The sequence below is a fragment of the Rhineura floridana genome, chromosome 8 (assembly GCF_030035675.1).
Source record: "Rhineura floridana isolate rRhiFlo1 chromosome 8, rRhiFlo1.hap2, whole genome shotgun sequence".
Classification (NCBI taxonomy): domain Eukaryota; kingdom Metazoa; phylum Chordata; class Lepidosauria; order Squamata; family Rhineuridae; genus Rhineura; species Rhineura floridana.
Window position 1 is genome coordinate 6,292,669 of NC_084487.1, and position 14,323 is coordinate 6,306,991.

The window sequence follows — 14,323 nt, forward strand, 5'->3', positions numbered from 1 at the left end:
AGTTACATGTCTTTTAATAATGCTGCTAATTAAGTTTTTATGTAATTTGTCAGAATTATTTTAATGTTTTGCTTGCTTCTTATATATTAGGTTTTATTTATATATATTGTAAACTGCGCTGTGACCATCTTTGGTGAAGAGTGTTATAGAAATCTCTAAATAAAAGAGATCAAGTATATATAAAAAAGAAATTCCAAAATGTTTCCATCTTATTCACTATCTTCCTTGTTCCTCTCTATACTAACGTTAATGCCACGCACCAGAGATGACAGCCCCCACCTATGTTTTGTATCATCATCATTTTCCTGGGATAAAAGAGACATGATTCCCCATGAGCTTTTTTTTTTAAAAAAAAGCTACACACATAAATCAGAGCTGTTCTAAGTTTAGTAGTCCTTATCCCAAGACGATCAACTGTACAGCGAGAGCCCAAGCACTAAAGCACTGAATTGAGAACATGATGAGCTATTGTACAGATGAACCCTTGGAGATGGGATGGACTATAAATCTCTCTCAATGAAAATAACGTGACTCAGCTGGACAGCATTTGCCATCCGCCAAGAGAAAACAGCTTTCTGTAAAGAAGATAGAGGGACCGATTTTGATGTTAATCCTTCACAAGTACCAAGAACTGGTAAATGCCATTAGAGCAAACAGCAGCCTAGTAAGAAATTACATGCTGGCAGTTATCAATTACATTCACCCACATCAACAAAACATTTTGGAAAAGCGACAAAAGCTTCCCTGTGCCAAAAGGGCTCCGTCATCAAAACAGCTCTCAGTCTGACAGACACTGTTCTCTGTGTACCTTGGATGCATTTAAGTTGCTGGAGTCATCAAGAAAAAGGGTCCTGAAATTCCCTCCAAATAGTAATGCTGAAACACTGCTCCATAAGTGCTGTGTGTTGCTACTATGCTTGTTTAATCTGTTGCAACATGATGTTTATAGCTATTTTTCCTCCTGCTAGTTTGTATGGTGTATTCTGCACTTATTAGTGTTTATGGTATATATGTTTTTGTTTGGTATTTATACTGTGAGATGCTTTGGGCTTATCTATGATGTAGAGAAAGCAGGATACAAATTATTAAAATATCATAAAATGAATAAATGCAAAGGATGTCAAAATAAAGCAACTAGGGGTATTCAAAGCCTTGAGATGAGTTTTAAATTTGTGAGCAGAATCCTATCTTTTGCATTGCTTCAAGAAGAAACTAGTATTCAAAATGCTAATAAGAAAATTAATGATAACCATGTATATATAGTGCTGCATGAGTGCTGGAAGCATTACATTGGTAACATACATATATATCCTCGGTCTGAAGTATGGTAGATGGCTATGCGGGAAAACCATTCTCATCAGCAGTGGCATTGTTGAGAAAATACAGAGTGTGTTAGAATGTATAATAGAAATAAAGTACAGCCACATCGAAGGTCAAAAGACCTCAGGGAACTGATTACAATGTACTGAGATAAGGATAAGAAAACTAGCTGGAAGTTCTGGTTTATCTTGTTTATGCAGATGTAATGGGCCGATAGTCAAACGGTGGCACATCTTTAAGTTTCGTTTTCTTTGTTAAACTGCTTGAGCTTTGTAACTTTTTATTGCCACATAGCATTACTGAGATAAGGTATAAAAAGCAGTCCTGCTCAGTAACATGCAGGCAGCTTACTTTTACGCATGAGCGTGTGAGTGTGTCTCTATTCTGCAGAATAAACTTGGGTTGAACCCTCAACTGACTGACTTCTCATTCTTGGTGGTATATCAGAGAAAGCCTACCAAGGGGAACGGACGGCAATATTTGCAACAGCATCAAAAATGTGAAACTCCCTCCAATGGGATCCACAGCACGTTCTTTCTCTGCTGTCTTTCAGGCAATTGGCCTATAACTATATTGAGCTTCTGGGGTTCTGTGACTGGCCTGATTTTTGTTCTATATTTCCTGCTCCTGTTGACATTTCTGAAGTCTTGAGTTGCCGTTGTCAATTTCTGTCCTGAGTGCCTCCAGTGAACTTAATTATTTTTGGGGGGGTATGGTTGTAATATTTTGCATTTGTCTTAGTGAGCTGACGTCTGGATTTTTCAACTGGAAAAGTGAGGCTTAACAATAACGACAGACATATACATTATATACATACATTATATACAAACCTGCCTTACACAGAATCATGCCATTGGTTCATGTAGCCCAATAAGGTAGGCTAGTATTGTCATCTTCATATTTCAGATGAGTAGCTGAGGCTAAGAAAACAGTTCTTTGTTCAGGGCCACCAGGGGAATTCATAGGTCACAGCCAATGTGAGATTTGAACCAGGGACCCCCGGCTCAGAACTCATGCATGTAGTCTCTACATGGCACCAGCTCACAAAATCAGAACAGAAAAAATAGGTGTATGCCTTACACAGCCATCTCATTTATTTCATGGGTGAGACTGATATTCTAAAAGTGCCCCTATAGAAACAGCAATAATAAAAACATCAGGAATGCTTTGGATCAGTTTTGACACACTAAATTCAAATTCCTAAACATGTTAATAATGCATTAGAATTAAATGTAAATGCTAAAGCAACATTTGGCTCATAAATAATATCCATAAAGAAAACCATCTTCTCCCTCAAAGGAATAAGAATAAAAGCATTCTGAAAGCAGATGATGGTTGACCCGGGGAAAAGGTTTGGCACACTCTTAAATAATATATGTAAACCTGCAATTCACACTGATATGCACTCATTTTTCTTGCTATGACACCAAAGTTGAAATAATCCAATCGACAAGACAGAGTATACTTGGTGAAGCCATTACTCAAACAAAGGCAGTTCAGATTTCTCTCTTTAAAAAACAGGGAAAAAAAGAATATGTAGCAATTTGGTGCAATTTAGAGTAGTGATATTATGTGCCATTTTGCATTGCAATCAGCTGAGAAATTCTAACATTGATCTTTAAATAACCCGGCCAGTAAACCATTGCATGGATTTTTCCTTCTCTTGACCTCTATGAAGCTCAGGAAAGTTGCATTGAATAGTATAATGCTTATCACCTCTGCTTATGGCGACTGAATACAGCTGAAGCTTTGAAAGACCTAGCAAAAAGCTTGCAGGCGAGAGACAGGAGTGCTTAATTACCCAAATCTCTGTTAAAGAGTACCACTTTTCCCTTCCAAAATGACATTTTCTCATTTATCATAGAATACATTCAATAGCTTTTCCCCAATATTAAGGTAGTCTGAACAAAACATTCTAGAAATTGTTATGGGGAAACAACTACTAAGAAGTAAGAGAAATCCGGAGCTAAGGCTGCATATGCATCAACTGGAAACCTAAAACCACTGATATTACAACTCCTATTCAGAATGTGTCTATGAGCATATGATTGCAGAGCACCTGAGTACAGGTGAGAAAAGGCTAGAGAAGGCAATGGTGTGTAGACATATCCCTTGATAGGCGAAGGGAAGGGAACAGAGAACTGTGCCAAAGTCAAGCTTTGTTTCAATACAGTATCTTAAAGCAAAAAAGAGCAGATTTCTGAGTATCTCCCCTAACATATTTTCAGATACAACAGTGTTTTTGCTCTTGATGTACCAATAAATAAGTAAATACATAAAACATTATTAGTGTGTTTCAGGGTGCGCCTATAATACCAACATAAGGGTCAATGGCATACAACAAAACGAGTCGATTTTCACATTACTTCTTTCAAATATGGGATGGCTCCCATGAACAATTCATATGGCTGTGTGCATAGAGGTTTTTTGTGGATATGGGTTTAGAGCCACTTTGCAGAGAAAGCTATATTATTCTGTGAACTGATTCTACTTCAGCTGCTCAAAACTGCCAGTGGAGCCTTTGTGCTGGTGGTATTCAACATCAGATTGTAAGAAGGTTCCACAGCTTAGCACACAAAAACTGTATTACTGGATATTCTATGCTTACTCTGAAGGGCTCTTTCATCGAAGTAAGTAAGGCCCTATCTGTACATTTAAAACAGTATCATACCATTGTAAACAATCATGGCTTCTTCCAACGAACCCTGGGATGTGTGGTTTGTTAAGGGTGCAAAAAGGAGACCCCTATTCCCTTCACAGAGCTACAATTCCCACAGTGGTTTACCAATTAATATCTCTTCCCAGGGTACTCTGGGAATTGTAGCTCTGTGAGGGCAAATAAGGGTCTCCAAAAACTCTCCACATCCTTAAACTACAGTTCCTAGGATTCTTTGGGGGAAGCCATGGCTGTTTAAAGTGGTGTGATATTGCTTTAACTGTATAGTGCAGATGGGGCCTAAAGTCCCACCTCCAGGTCCTGTGGCACAAACACTCCAACTGTTTGGCAGCAGAGAGGGAACAATTCAACCAAGCAGTGATCACACTTCTGGACCTACTGCTGCCCAGCCAAGATCAAGACTCCTTAGGTTTTAGTACACTTAGCATAAATTAGTCAACTCTGGGGTTGGTACTTCATGACATTAAGAAGCACCATGGAACCTGATCCATGCAACTATGGTTTAATCCCTCATTGTTGCTTTTCAGTTAATGGTCTTCAGTTGCTCATGCTCACAACTGTAACAGTCCCTGATGCAGCAGAGACCTTATCATAGAAAAGTAGAGTTGGAAGGGGTATATAAGGCCATCAAGTCCAACCCCCTGCACAATGCAGGAATCCAAATTAAAGCGTTCCCGACAGATGGCTGTCCAGCTGCCTCTTGAAGGCGTCCAGTGTCGGAGAGCCCACGACCTCTATAGGTCATTGGTTCCATTGGCGTATGGGTCTAACAGTTAGGAAGTTTTTCCTGATGTCCAGTCGAAATCTGGCTTCCTGCAACTTGAGCCCATTTTTCCGTGTCCTGCACTCTGGGACGATTGAGAAGAGATCCCGGCCCTCCTCTGTGTGACAACCTTTCATGTACTTGAAGAGTGCTATCCTATCTCCACTCAGTCTTCTCTTCTCCAGGCTAAACATACCCAGTTCTTTCAGTCTCTCCTCATAGGGTTTTGTTTCCAGTCCCCTGATCATCCTTGTTGCCCTCCTCTGAACCTGTTTCAGTTTGTCTGCATCCTTCTTGAAGTATGGAGACCAGAACTGGACGCAGTATTCAAGATGAGGCCTAACCAGTGCTGAATAGAGGGGAAATAATACTTCATGCGATTTGGAAACAATACTTCTGTTAATGCAGCCTAAAAAAGCATTCACCTTTTTTGCAGCCACATCGCACTGTTAGCTTATATTCAGTTTGTGATCAATGACAATTCCAAGTTCCTGCTCACATGTCGTATTGCTGAGCCAAGTATCCCCCATCTGATAACTGTGCATTTGGTTTCTTTTTCCTACGTGTAGAACTTTGCATTTATCCCTGTTGAATTTCATTCTGTTGTTTTCAGCCCAATGCTCCAGCCTATCAAGGTCCCTTTGAATTTTGTTGCTGTCTTCCATGGTATTAGCTGTGTCCCCCAATTTTGTATCATTTGCAAATTTGATAAACATGCTCTGTACCTCCTCATCCAAGTCATTAATAAAAATGTTGAAGAGCACTGGGCCCAGGACCCAGCCCTGTGGTACCCCACTTGTTATTTCCGCCCAGTTTGAGAAGGAACCATTGATAAGCACTCTTTGAGTACAATTCTGGAGCCAACTGTGGATCCACCTGATAGTTGTTCCATCCAGCCCACATTTAGCTAGCTTGCTAATCAGAATCTCATGGGGCACTTTGTCAAAAACTTTGCTGAAGTTGAGATATATTGTGTCACCAGTCCTTCATGATTCCGCAAAGATAATAGACAGTGGTTCTGAGAGTTCTTCAGCCAGTTCATTCAATATTCTAGGATGCAGTTTATCGGGCCCTGCCGATTTGAACTCGTTCAAAGTGATTAGGTATTCCTTGACCATTTGTCTATCAATCTCATCCTGCCCCTTCTACTTCATGTTTCTCGGGAGGGTCATAGACCCTTTTTGGGGAGAAGACTGAGCCAAAGTAGGAATTGAGCACTTCTGCCTTTTCTTTGTCATCTGTTGTCATTTTGCCTTCCTCACTGAGTAGCTGTGCCACCATTTCTTTTCTCTGTCTTTTACTATGGATAGCCACTTCCTGTATGTGTCCTTTTTTGTTTTCAAGTCATCTCTAAGCTTTTTGTGAAGCCACATTGGCTTCTTCTGTTGTTTCCCCCCTTTTTTCCTTATTGGAATTGCTTGCCATTGCACTTTTAGAATTTCCTTTTTTAGAAACTCCCACCCATCTCGACTCCTTTTCATTAGGGTCGCTCACCATGGAACCGTACTTACAATTGTTCTGAGTTTATTAAAATCAGCTTTCCTGAAGTCCAGGGTGCGCGTATGGCTACTCTCAGCTTTTGCTTCTGTTAAAAGCAAGAATTCAAGTATGCTGTGGTCACTTTCCTCCAGTGTTCCCGTAACTGCCACTTCATCCACCAAGTCATCTCTATTGGTTAGAATCAAGTCCAGGATAGCTGATCTTCTGGTTGCTTCCTCCACTTTCTGTAGCAGAAAGTTATATCCAACACAAGTCAGAAATATCTTGGAGGGGCCATGTTTGGCAGAATGTGTCTCCCAACAGATACCGTGATAATTGAAGTCCCCCATTACTACTACATCATGCCTCCTTGAAACATTGGCAATTTGCTTTTCAAAAGTTACATTCTTGTCTTCTCTTTGATTGGGTGGTCAGCAGTAGACTCCAAGCACCACATTCCTTTTATTACTTGCCCCATTAATTTTAATTCAGATACTCTCAGTGGAGCTACCAAGCTCATCTTCCTGTATTTCTGTGCAGGGATATATATTTTTAACATATAGCACAACTCCACCTCCCTTTTTATTCCTTCTGTTCTTTTTGAACTAGTTATATCCTTTAATTGCTGTATTCCAGTCATGGGAGTCATCCCACCAAGTTTCAGTTATACCTATCAAGTCGTAACTACCCTCCCGTATTAAGAGTTCAACTTCATCCTGCTTGTTTCCCATGCTCTGCGCATTAGTATACAGACGTCGAAGACCATGTATTTATGGCTTGGCTTCCTTACTACATTTTTCTGAGGACTGTTACTGGGACCTATTAGAGCCGATCTCTCTGTTCCAATTACTGTGTGCAAGCCTTCATCAGTCGTTACTACCAAGTTTACGTCTCCCTCCCGCTTAGGATTCAGTTTAAAGGCCTCCTGATGGACTTCTCCATGCTGTGACCAAACACATTCTACCCAGTCCTTGTGAGATGCAACCCATCACTTGCCAGCAATAGATTAAGAAACTAGGGAATAAAGACAAAAGCCTACCAAATCCAACACACATTTATCCATACCATCCCTCTTCCTTCATGGAAAGGGGGAGGAGGTAACCCTGCCCTTGCTTCCTTCCAGAGGACACCTTACCAGCCCTCACCACGTATGCTGCTGTGTTCCAGAGCTTTGAAGCACCTCCCTGTCTCAGCTGCCATAAGCTCATTTCCTGAAAGAAAAGGCTAGCCTATCCAAGCTCTTACCAAGGATCCTGATAAATCTCTGATACTAAATTGTTTTAATTATTCTATTAGATCTTTTTTATTACTTCCTCAATTATATTGTATGCTGCCTCAAGCTTCTGAAGAAGTGAGATTCATTTTTAAAAATAAACAAACACACAAATGACTTTGTTTCTGTAATCTACGGCACGTTGTGGAATTTCAGAGATCACAGTAATTGCTACACATCAGTTACCAGCTTGCACATGAACAAGCAATTGGCATCAACGTAACATATTAATCAGTTCTTAGTGCACATCTGTTTGCAAGAAGGGCCATAGGTCAGTGATGGAGCATCTACTTTGCATTTTAGAAGATCCTAGTTCAGTCCCTGGTACTTTCAGGTAAGGCTGGAAATATCTCTTGCCCCAAATCCTGGAGAGCCATGGCCAGTCAGTGTTGACAATACTGAGAAGGATGGACCAATGGTCTGACTCAGTGTAAGGAACTTCCCTATGTTCCTTCTGGAAACATCACACACAAACTGAACACTAGGCACCGAGAATAGGTCACCAGAACACTAGAAAGAGAATCTATCCCTAGATGCAAGGATGGGAAGTCGTCCTGGGAAGGGTTTGAAAAATTTTGCTGTGGCAAATGGGTGACGACAAGTTGTGGACTTCAGTGTGAGAAATCCTGATTGGAAAGAAGCCCCAAGGTTGCCCAGTCTGCTGAATTCTGCAGTGGTGGAGGTCAAGCATTAACAGGGTTGCATCTTCCCTTCAAAAAACCAGAGAGATTTTTCCTGATCAGGAGGAAAAGTTAGAGAAAAACACTATTATTACCAAAAGAGGATTAAATTTCAGAGTTGTCATTCTCTGCAATGGCCTCTTCGTTTATGATTTTGAATCCCAGCAGGTTTAAAAGTGGAAAGGAGCAGGAGGTAACCCTGCCCTTGTTTCCGTTGAGACTGCTTGCTTTTTTATAATAGCTTTCTTCAAGCAAAGGGAAGCAGTAAATTGCAAGGTGATGGAGCAGCTGATAAATGTGCAAATAAGAAGGTTGTTCTTAATCGTCCCTGTTGGGGGAGGGGGTTGTGCTGCCACATGAACACAAAAGACGCACTATTAATTCTGCAAAGAATGAGAACCAGGTTCCTCCATGTCCCATTCTCCCTTTAACTGGATCTATCAGCAAGATGGGACCCTGCAGAGTTCGCAAGGAGAAAGAGAAAAGGGTTTCTTGCAATCTCTCTTCCTCTAATCAATATGAAGAGTGTGTTCATTTGCTGGTCCTTTACTCCACTATCACTACTATACATTTCATTTAGTACCCACACTGGATCTGTGCTGTACAAAACATGGAAATGATAGGCTTACAGTCTACTTTAGACAAGATTGAGGTGTAGAATTCAAGAGTAACAAAATAGGACTGAGAATGGAATGGGAGAGAATCAGGAGTGGAGTGTACTGGAGGCGAGCAGGCAAGGCCCAGATAAAAAAGCAATGCACACAAAACATAGTCAAAATATGACCGTGAATCAAATTCTGTGTCTCCAAATTTTGCCAGATTTGTTTGAGGCTAACAAAACACACATTCCAGGAGGAAACAAAATTAATGTCAACTGAAAAATCCAACAGGAAAATTCTAATTTGTTCTGCAGATTTTGGAATTTAAGAAGTCATGAAACTACACATTACAGAATTTAAAATTTGGTTTCCTTGTATCTGTTTGGTCTCCGTGTGAGGATTATGTGGCATTATAGGTTTAATCTTTGAAAAGAAAGTACTTTTTAAATTGAAGTAGCTTCTGTAGATGTAGGGGACATGCCAGTTTTAAAAATCATACAAGTAACTCCTTTTGGAGTTACAAGGGCTCCTTTGGGATGAAGGGCAGGATACAAATTCAATAAATAAATAAATAAATAATCAATAGAATGATTCTTAGATCAATAATATTTAAGAAACTCTGTGGTTCCAATTAGAAGAAACCACATATTAAAATATTTATTCAGTTTCTTTTAAGGAACTCCAGTTTTTTAAGACACTAAAATGCCCATGTCAACAGACTGTTTCATTTAATATTTAATACACATGCACAGTTAGCTAATAGGCTTGGCTGCTTGTGAGTCTCGCTATTCACTACCATTTTATGCTTTTCCTTTTTCCCTTTTAAATCCAGAACTGTTCATCTTACCAACTGGAGCTGCTTGCGCAGCAGAACAAAATGGTTTTATTGACTTGATCATGAACCATATTAACAATATGATCTCTCACCTATCATAGCTGGCAAGTACAAAGCCCAAGGAATGTGAAAAGAGAAGATGCAAATACAGACAATTTTTTATGAGAGCTTGTGAAATGTACTTCCCAACCAGAAGCTAGTCTCAGGTTTAAATGTCCACCTTTCTGCAAAGCTGCTGGCTGGTAGATAGTAGTATTGATTGCTAGCAAATGAGGCAGACAATCCATAGATAATGTGGTTGAATGCAGTCCACAATTCTCAGTGTTTTGACTAACAGAATTATTCTGCTAAAGGCATTTGGAGGTAACAGACAACAAAAGACCTGTTTGAATGCTTATGATGAAGCCATAGTGTGTACACACACACACACACACACACACACACACACACAAACACCTATTAAAGCTTTGCTTTCCTAGAACAGTAAAGATAAAGGTGTCCCCGCACTTGTAGTGCAAGTCGTTTCCGACTCTTAGGGTTACATCTTGCGACGTTTACTAGGCAGACCGTATATATGGGGTGGGATTGCCAGTTCCTTCCCCGGCCTTTCTTTACCCCCCAGCATATGCCGGGTACTCATTTTACCGACCACGGATGGATGGAAGGCTGAGTGGACCTCAACCCCTTTTACCGGAGATTCGACTTCCTCCTTCCGTTGGAATCGAACTCCGGCCATGAGCAGAGCTTCGACTGCGTTACTGCCACTTACCACTCTGTGCCACGGAGGCAGTAGGGGACACCTAAGAATAACAACTCTCTTGAAGGGGAGCATTCAATAACAAAGTGAACAGAATGGATATCTGACGATTCACCCAGAAGGTGTGAGAGAGGAAACCAGGCCACCTGAGATGCAGTTTGGCCACTAAGGAAGGCACAACTGATGGATCACCTCAACAATGAGTGCCTTTCTCAGATTCATATGTTCCTTGTGTCCCCATACAGATTATCTAGAGAGAGGGGAGCCCACAGAAGGTCTTGCTTGTGGTTCACAGCCCCCTAGGGATCCGTAAACAGAAGGAATACCCTTCTTCCACGGAGAAGGGTACATTAAGAATCTTCCCCCATCACCAAAGCATGGGAGGAAACATGACTCCTGTTATACTACAAACACCATTTTTGCCCACATGCCCTTTTGTTTGCATTGGCCAAAGCTGTTACTGCTGCTTTAGCTGCTACAGTTCTCTCTCCTGGTTTATTCCAGATGCCTGCTTCACAATGGGTTAAACATCAGAAATATTCCCTACTCCCCTGACCTGCCTTCCCCTTGTAAAACTACATTTCTCCATCTAAACAAATATATGATGGATGAAAATTCAAATGCTGTATTTCTGCAATCTAAAAACTACAAGTGATTCTACACTGGAGATTAAAAAAACCCTAGTTTTGGAATGTTAAGGCCATCCACCTTTGCAGCCACGGCATACCTCAATGCTACATTTTGAACTAGAAATCAGCCAGTGTGCACCTGTCTTCTGAATATTCTCACATGTTCTTGGTCCTGCAGGAGAAGTGAGAAATCCAGTTTCAGAAATTGGCACCATATCAGCTACTGGGAAGCGTGGCTATGGGAGCAAACACATGGGAAAGGAACCACTAAAAAGCACATTTAAATGGATTTGGCCACAGCAAATGGCAATATCATAGAAGACTCTCCCGAATGTAACCTATCACACCCAACAGACCATTCTTTACAAGAGAAAAATTCTTTAGCTTTCCCCTGGAAACCTGTTCATTTTCTACTGCCATTTTTCTTAATACGCAAGTATACCTTATGAAAACAACATAAACACTTTCTTATATAGCCTCTTTTGTGGATAGCAACTTGAACCACAGTACTCAAAAGAAGTCCAGGGATGAGCAGTGTTATTTGACCCACATTTTGAATGTAGTTCCTTTTGCCAGCACAGCCCAACTTGGCACCACCTTTCATGCCGCAGCGGCACCCTGTAGTCCCCTCTTTCATTTAGCCACTTTGCTTCTTTCCTAGGAAGGTGGTGTAAAATATATCAAAAATATTTAAATCTATATCTCGTAATCCTTCTGAACAAGTTACTGCCTCACCTGGCTGTCCCACGTCTCATGCATGTGCTTTTGAGTTTTCTCTCCTATGCAGAACATCTGACATTTGCTCTTATTAATTTCATCATCATGCAGGAATCCTGTTTGTCAAGATTACGCACATATTCAGCTTTTGTTCTAAAACAGGGATGGACAAGGAAGCCCTTGATCCATTGGTGAACCACCTAGTACTGGGAATCTTGCAAGGAATGCTGGACTCTAGATCTTGGGTTGAACCAGCAGGACTCTTCTTGTAGAAGGGTACCTTCTAGGTGCACTTAAGATACACTTAATAGTAAAAAAAAATCCTGTGCATGCGCTCTTGTTTCATAAATGTAACACATATTAGTAGACCATGGGGCTACCAAAGTGAACTGTACAAAACACCCATTCTTAAGTGAGTGTAAATTATTCCCTCCCAGTTTGAGCACACAATACAGGAAAAACATTTTCCATCGTCGAAATATACTTATTTTTCTACAAACATTACTGAGCTGTTGCCTACCATCATGTGTGTCTAACTTAGCATTTCAGTGGATGCAATGCCTTATTCATAAATCTAAGGATTCTGCTCAGTCTGTCTCATCCCCATCCCCCACCCACCCCAAAATCCCTCTCACTGTTGCCTGAGCCTTTCAATCCGACTCTACAGGTATCAAATTGAAATGTTTAGTGGTCCATTGCAGACAGATTGAATCTGAAAAGAATACGGCAATAAGAACGAAGCCCAGCATCAATATCATATAGTAAAGCTCTCATGCTCAAGATGGCAATGATGTCGGATGAATGACTGAGCATTTGTTAAACTCCTACCATTGTGAAAGCAACCTATTATTTTCCTGGTTGTGCTCCGAAATGCCTCAATCACTGACTGAACAAAGTGAGTGAGAAATAATACAGTTCATTTTCGATTGCCTTTGTTCAATAGAGCCATTGTGGTGCATACATCCTCCATGCAGCTTTTATCATCAACTTTCTAATATCCTCTCTCCCCCCCGTCCCTTACTTTTTTACCCTTATTTTCCATATGGAGATCTTCTGATAGATAGTTGTTCTCTTTAAAAGGTGTGTGTGTGTGTAAAAATATCACAGCCACCCCCTTAAACACACACACACACACACACATATACAGGTGTCTGATGACATACAGTAATATGTTAAAGGATTTGTCTTGCAAAGAAAACTACAGCTTTAAGTAAAGGTTACAATTTCAATAAAACCAAAGAGCTTCACAGCTAGAAACTATGCCTGTCTAAAGACTGCAGCATGAGATTATTCATACTGAGATGACCAGTGACTACCCATCCAGTTTTATGTTCACATCTGAGCTAAGTGATGTTTTTAGCTGTGCCCTAATCTCCCCCCTTCTCTCTCTCTCTCTCCCCCTCTCTCCTCCTCTCTCCAGACTATCTTGGAGAAATTTGGTTTCTTCCCGATCTGCAAAAGATCTTGAAAAATATATAGAGGGCAATGATGGGACACATCTAATGGTCTAGCTAAGCTTGATGTTCTGCCTTCCAAGCTGGCCAGTGCCCTAATCCATTCTAATCTCCACCACCAAGGGAAGGCGATGGCCCATGCAAGATGGAGACCACTAGGCTTGGGCTTCAGGAACAGACTGGCAGCTTAAACTAAGAAAGTTCAGAACCTTGGAGAATGGGGCCATGGTGCTGGTTCAGGACCACAATTAGCAGCCCTTCAGGTGAGGCAGAAAAAGCAAGTTGTCTCAGCGGTGTCTTAGAGCAACTGGCTGAACTTTATACCCTGCCTGAACAAGTAGCCATGATGCAAGCCCTGCCCTGAGTACTGCATCTGGCCAGTTAAAGGCCCTGTGCCTTTTTATGCAGCCATTCACTTTCTCTAGGCAGTGGGGTTTCAAGCTGCAATGACTGCTTTGGGAAGAGTTCCTCAGAGCTTTCCTGATCCTCTGGGGAGTCTGTGGGTCAATCATCATAGCATGGCGACAAAAGTGTTCCCTCAGTGTTTGAGGGACAAGATGTGGGCTCTTGTTCCACACGATCTACACAGGAAAGGAATGGGAAGTGATCACTCTTCTCCTCCTTGAAACTATCATTGTAGGAAGACTCTACGTAGGAGGATTCCTGCTCTACAGCCACAGATGGTCCAAGGTCAGAACTGTCTGTCTGCCAATGACTTTCAAATTTGAACCAGAAACCTCAAGATGGTAGGCTGGAACTGTCTATGCTTTTCCCTGAAAACTCTTCAGCAATAAGAGGGAAGAAGGGCATATAGCATTGACCCCTGTGATTTACCTGCTGTATGAAGCCTCAGGATTGAACAGGCCTGATGGAAATACTATAAACCTGACACTTTGTTCTTGCCCTGTCTTCAAATCACTGCCTTTTGCATTTCAGAGCCCTCCTTCCCGCCTCCTTCCCTATGGACCCTCTTGGGTGTTAAGGTCAGCAGAGTTCTACCATCCTCAGAACTTCAGGTGACAGTAGCCCGGGAGTTGTGGAATTCCCTCCTCACAGCAGTGCGCCTGGCACCTTCACTGTACAGTCTTCAGTGAATGCTAAAGACACACCTCTTTACCTTGGCCTTTGGCACTTCAGATG

At 41.3% G+C, this 14,323-nt stretch overlaps 1 protein-coding gene across 3 annotated transcripts in view; it reads right to left on the reverse strand.

The window, feature by feature from the left end:
- The window catches only part of EXOC4 (exocyst complex component 4), a 572,497-nt gene that overhangs the window by 183,927 nt on the left and 374,247 nt on the right, over positions 1-14,323 (reverse strand). The window lies entirely within an intron of this gene.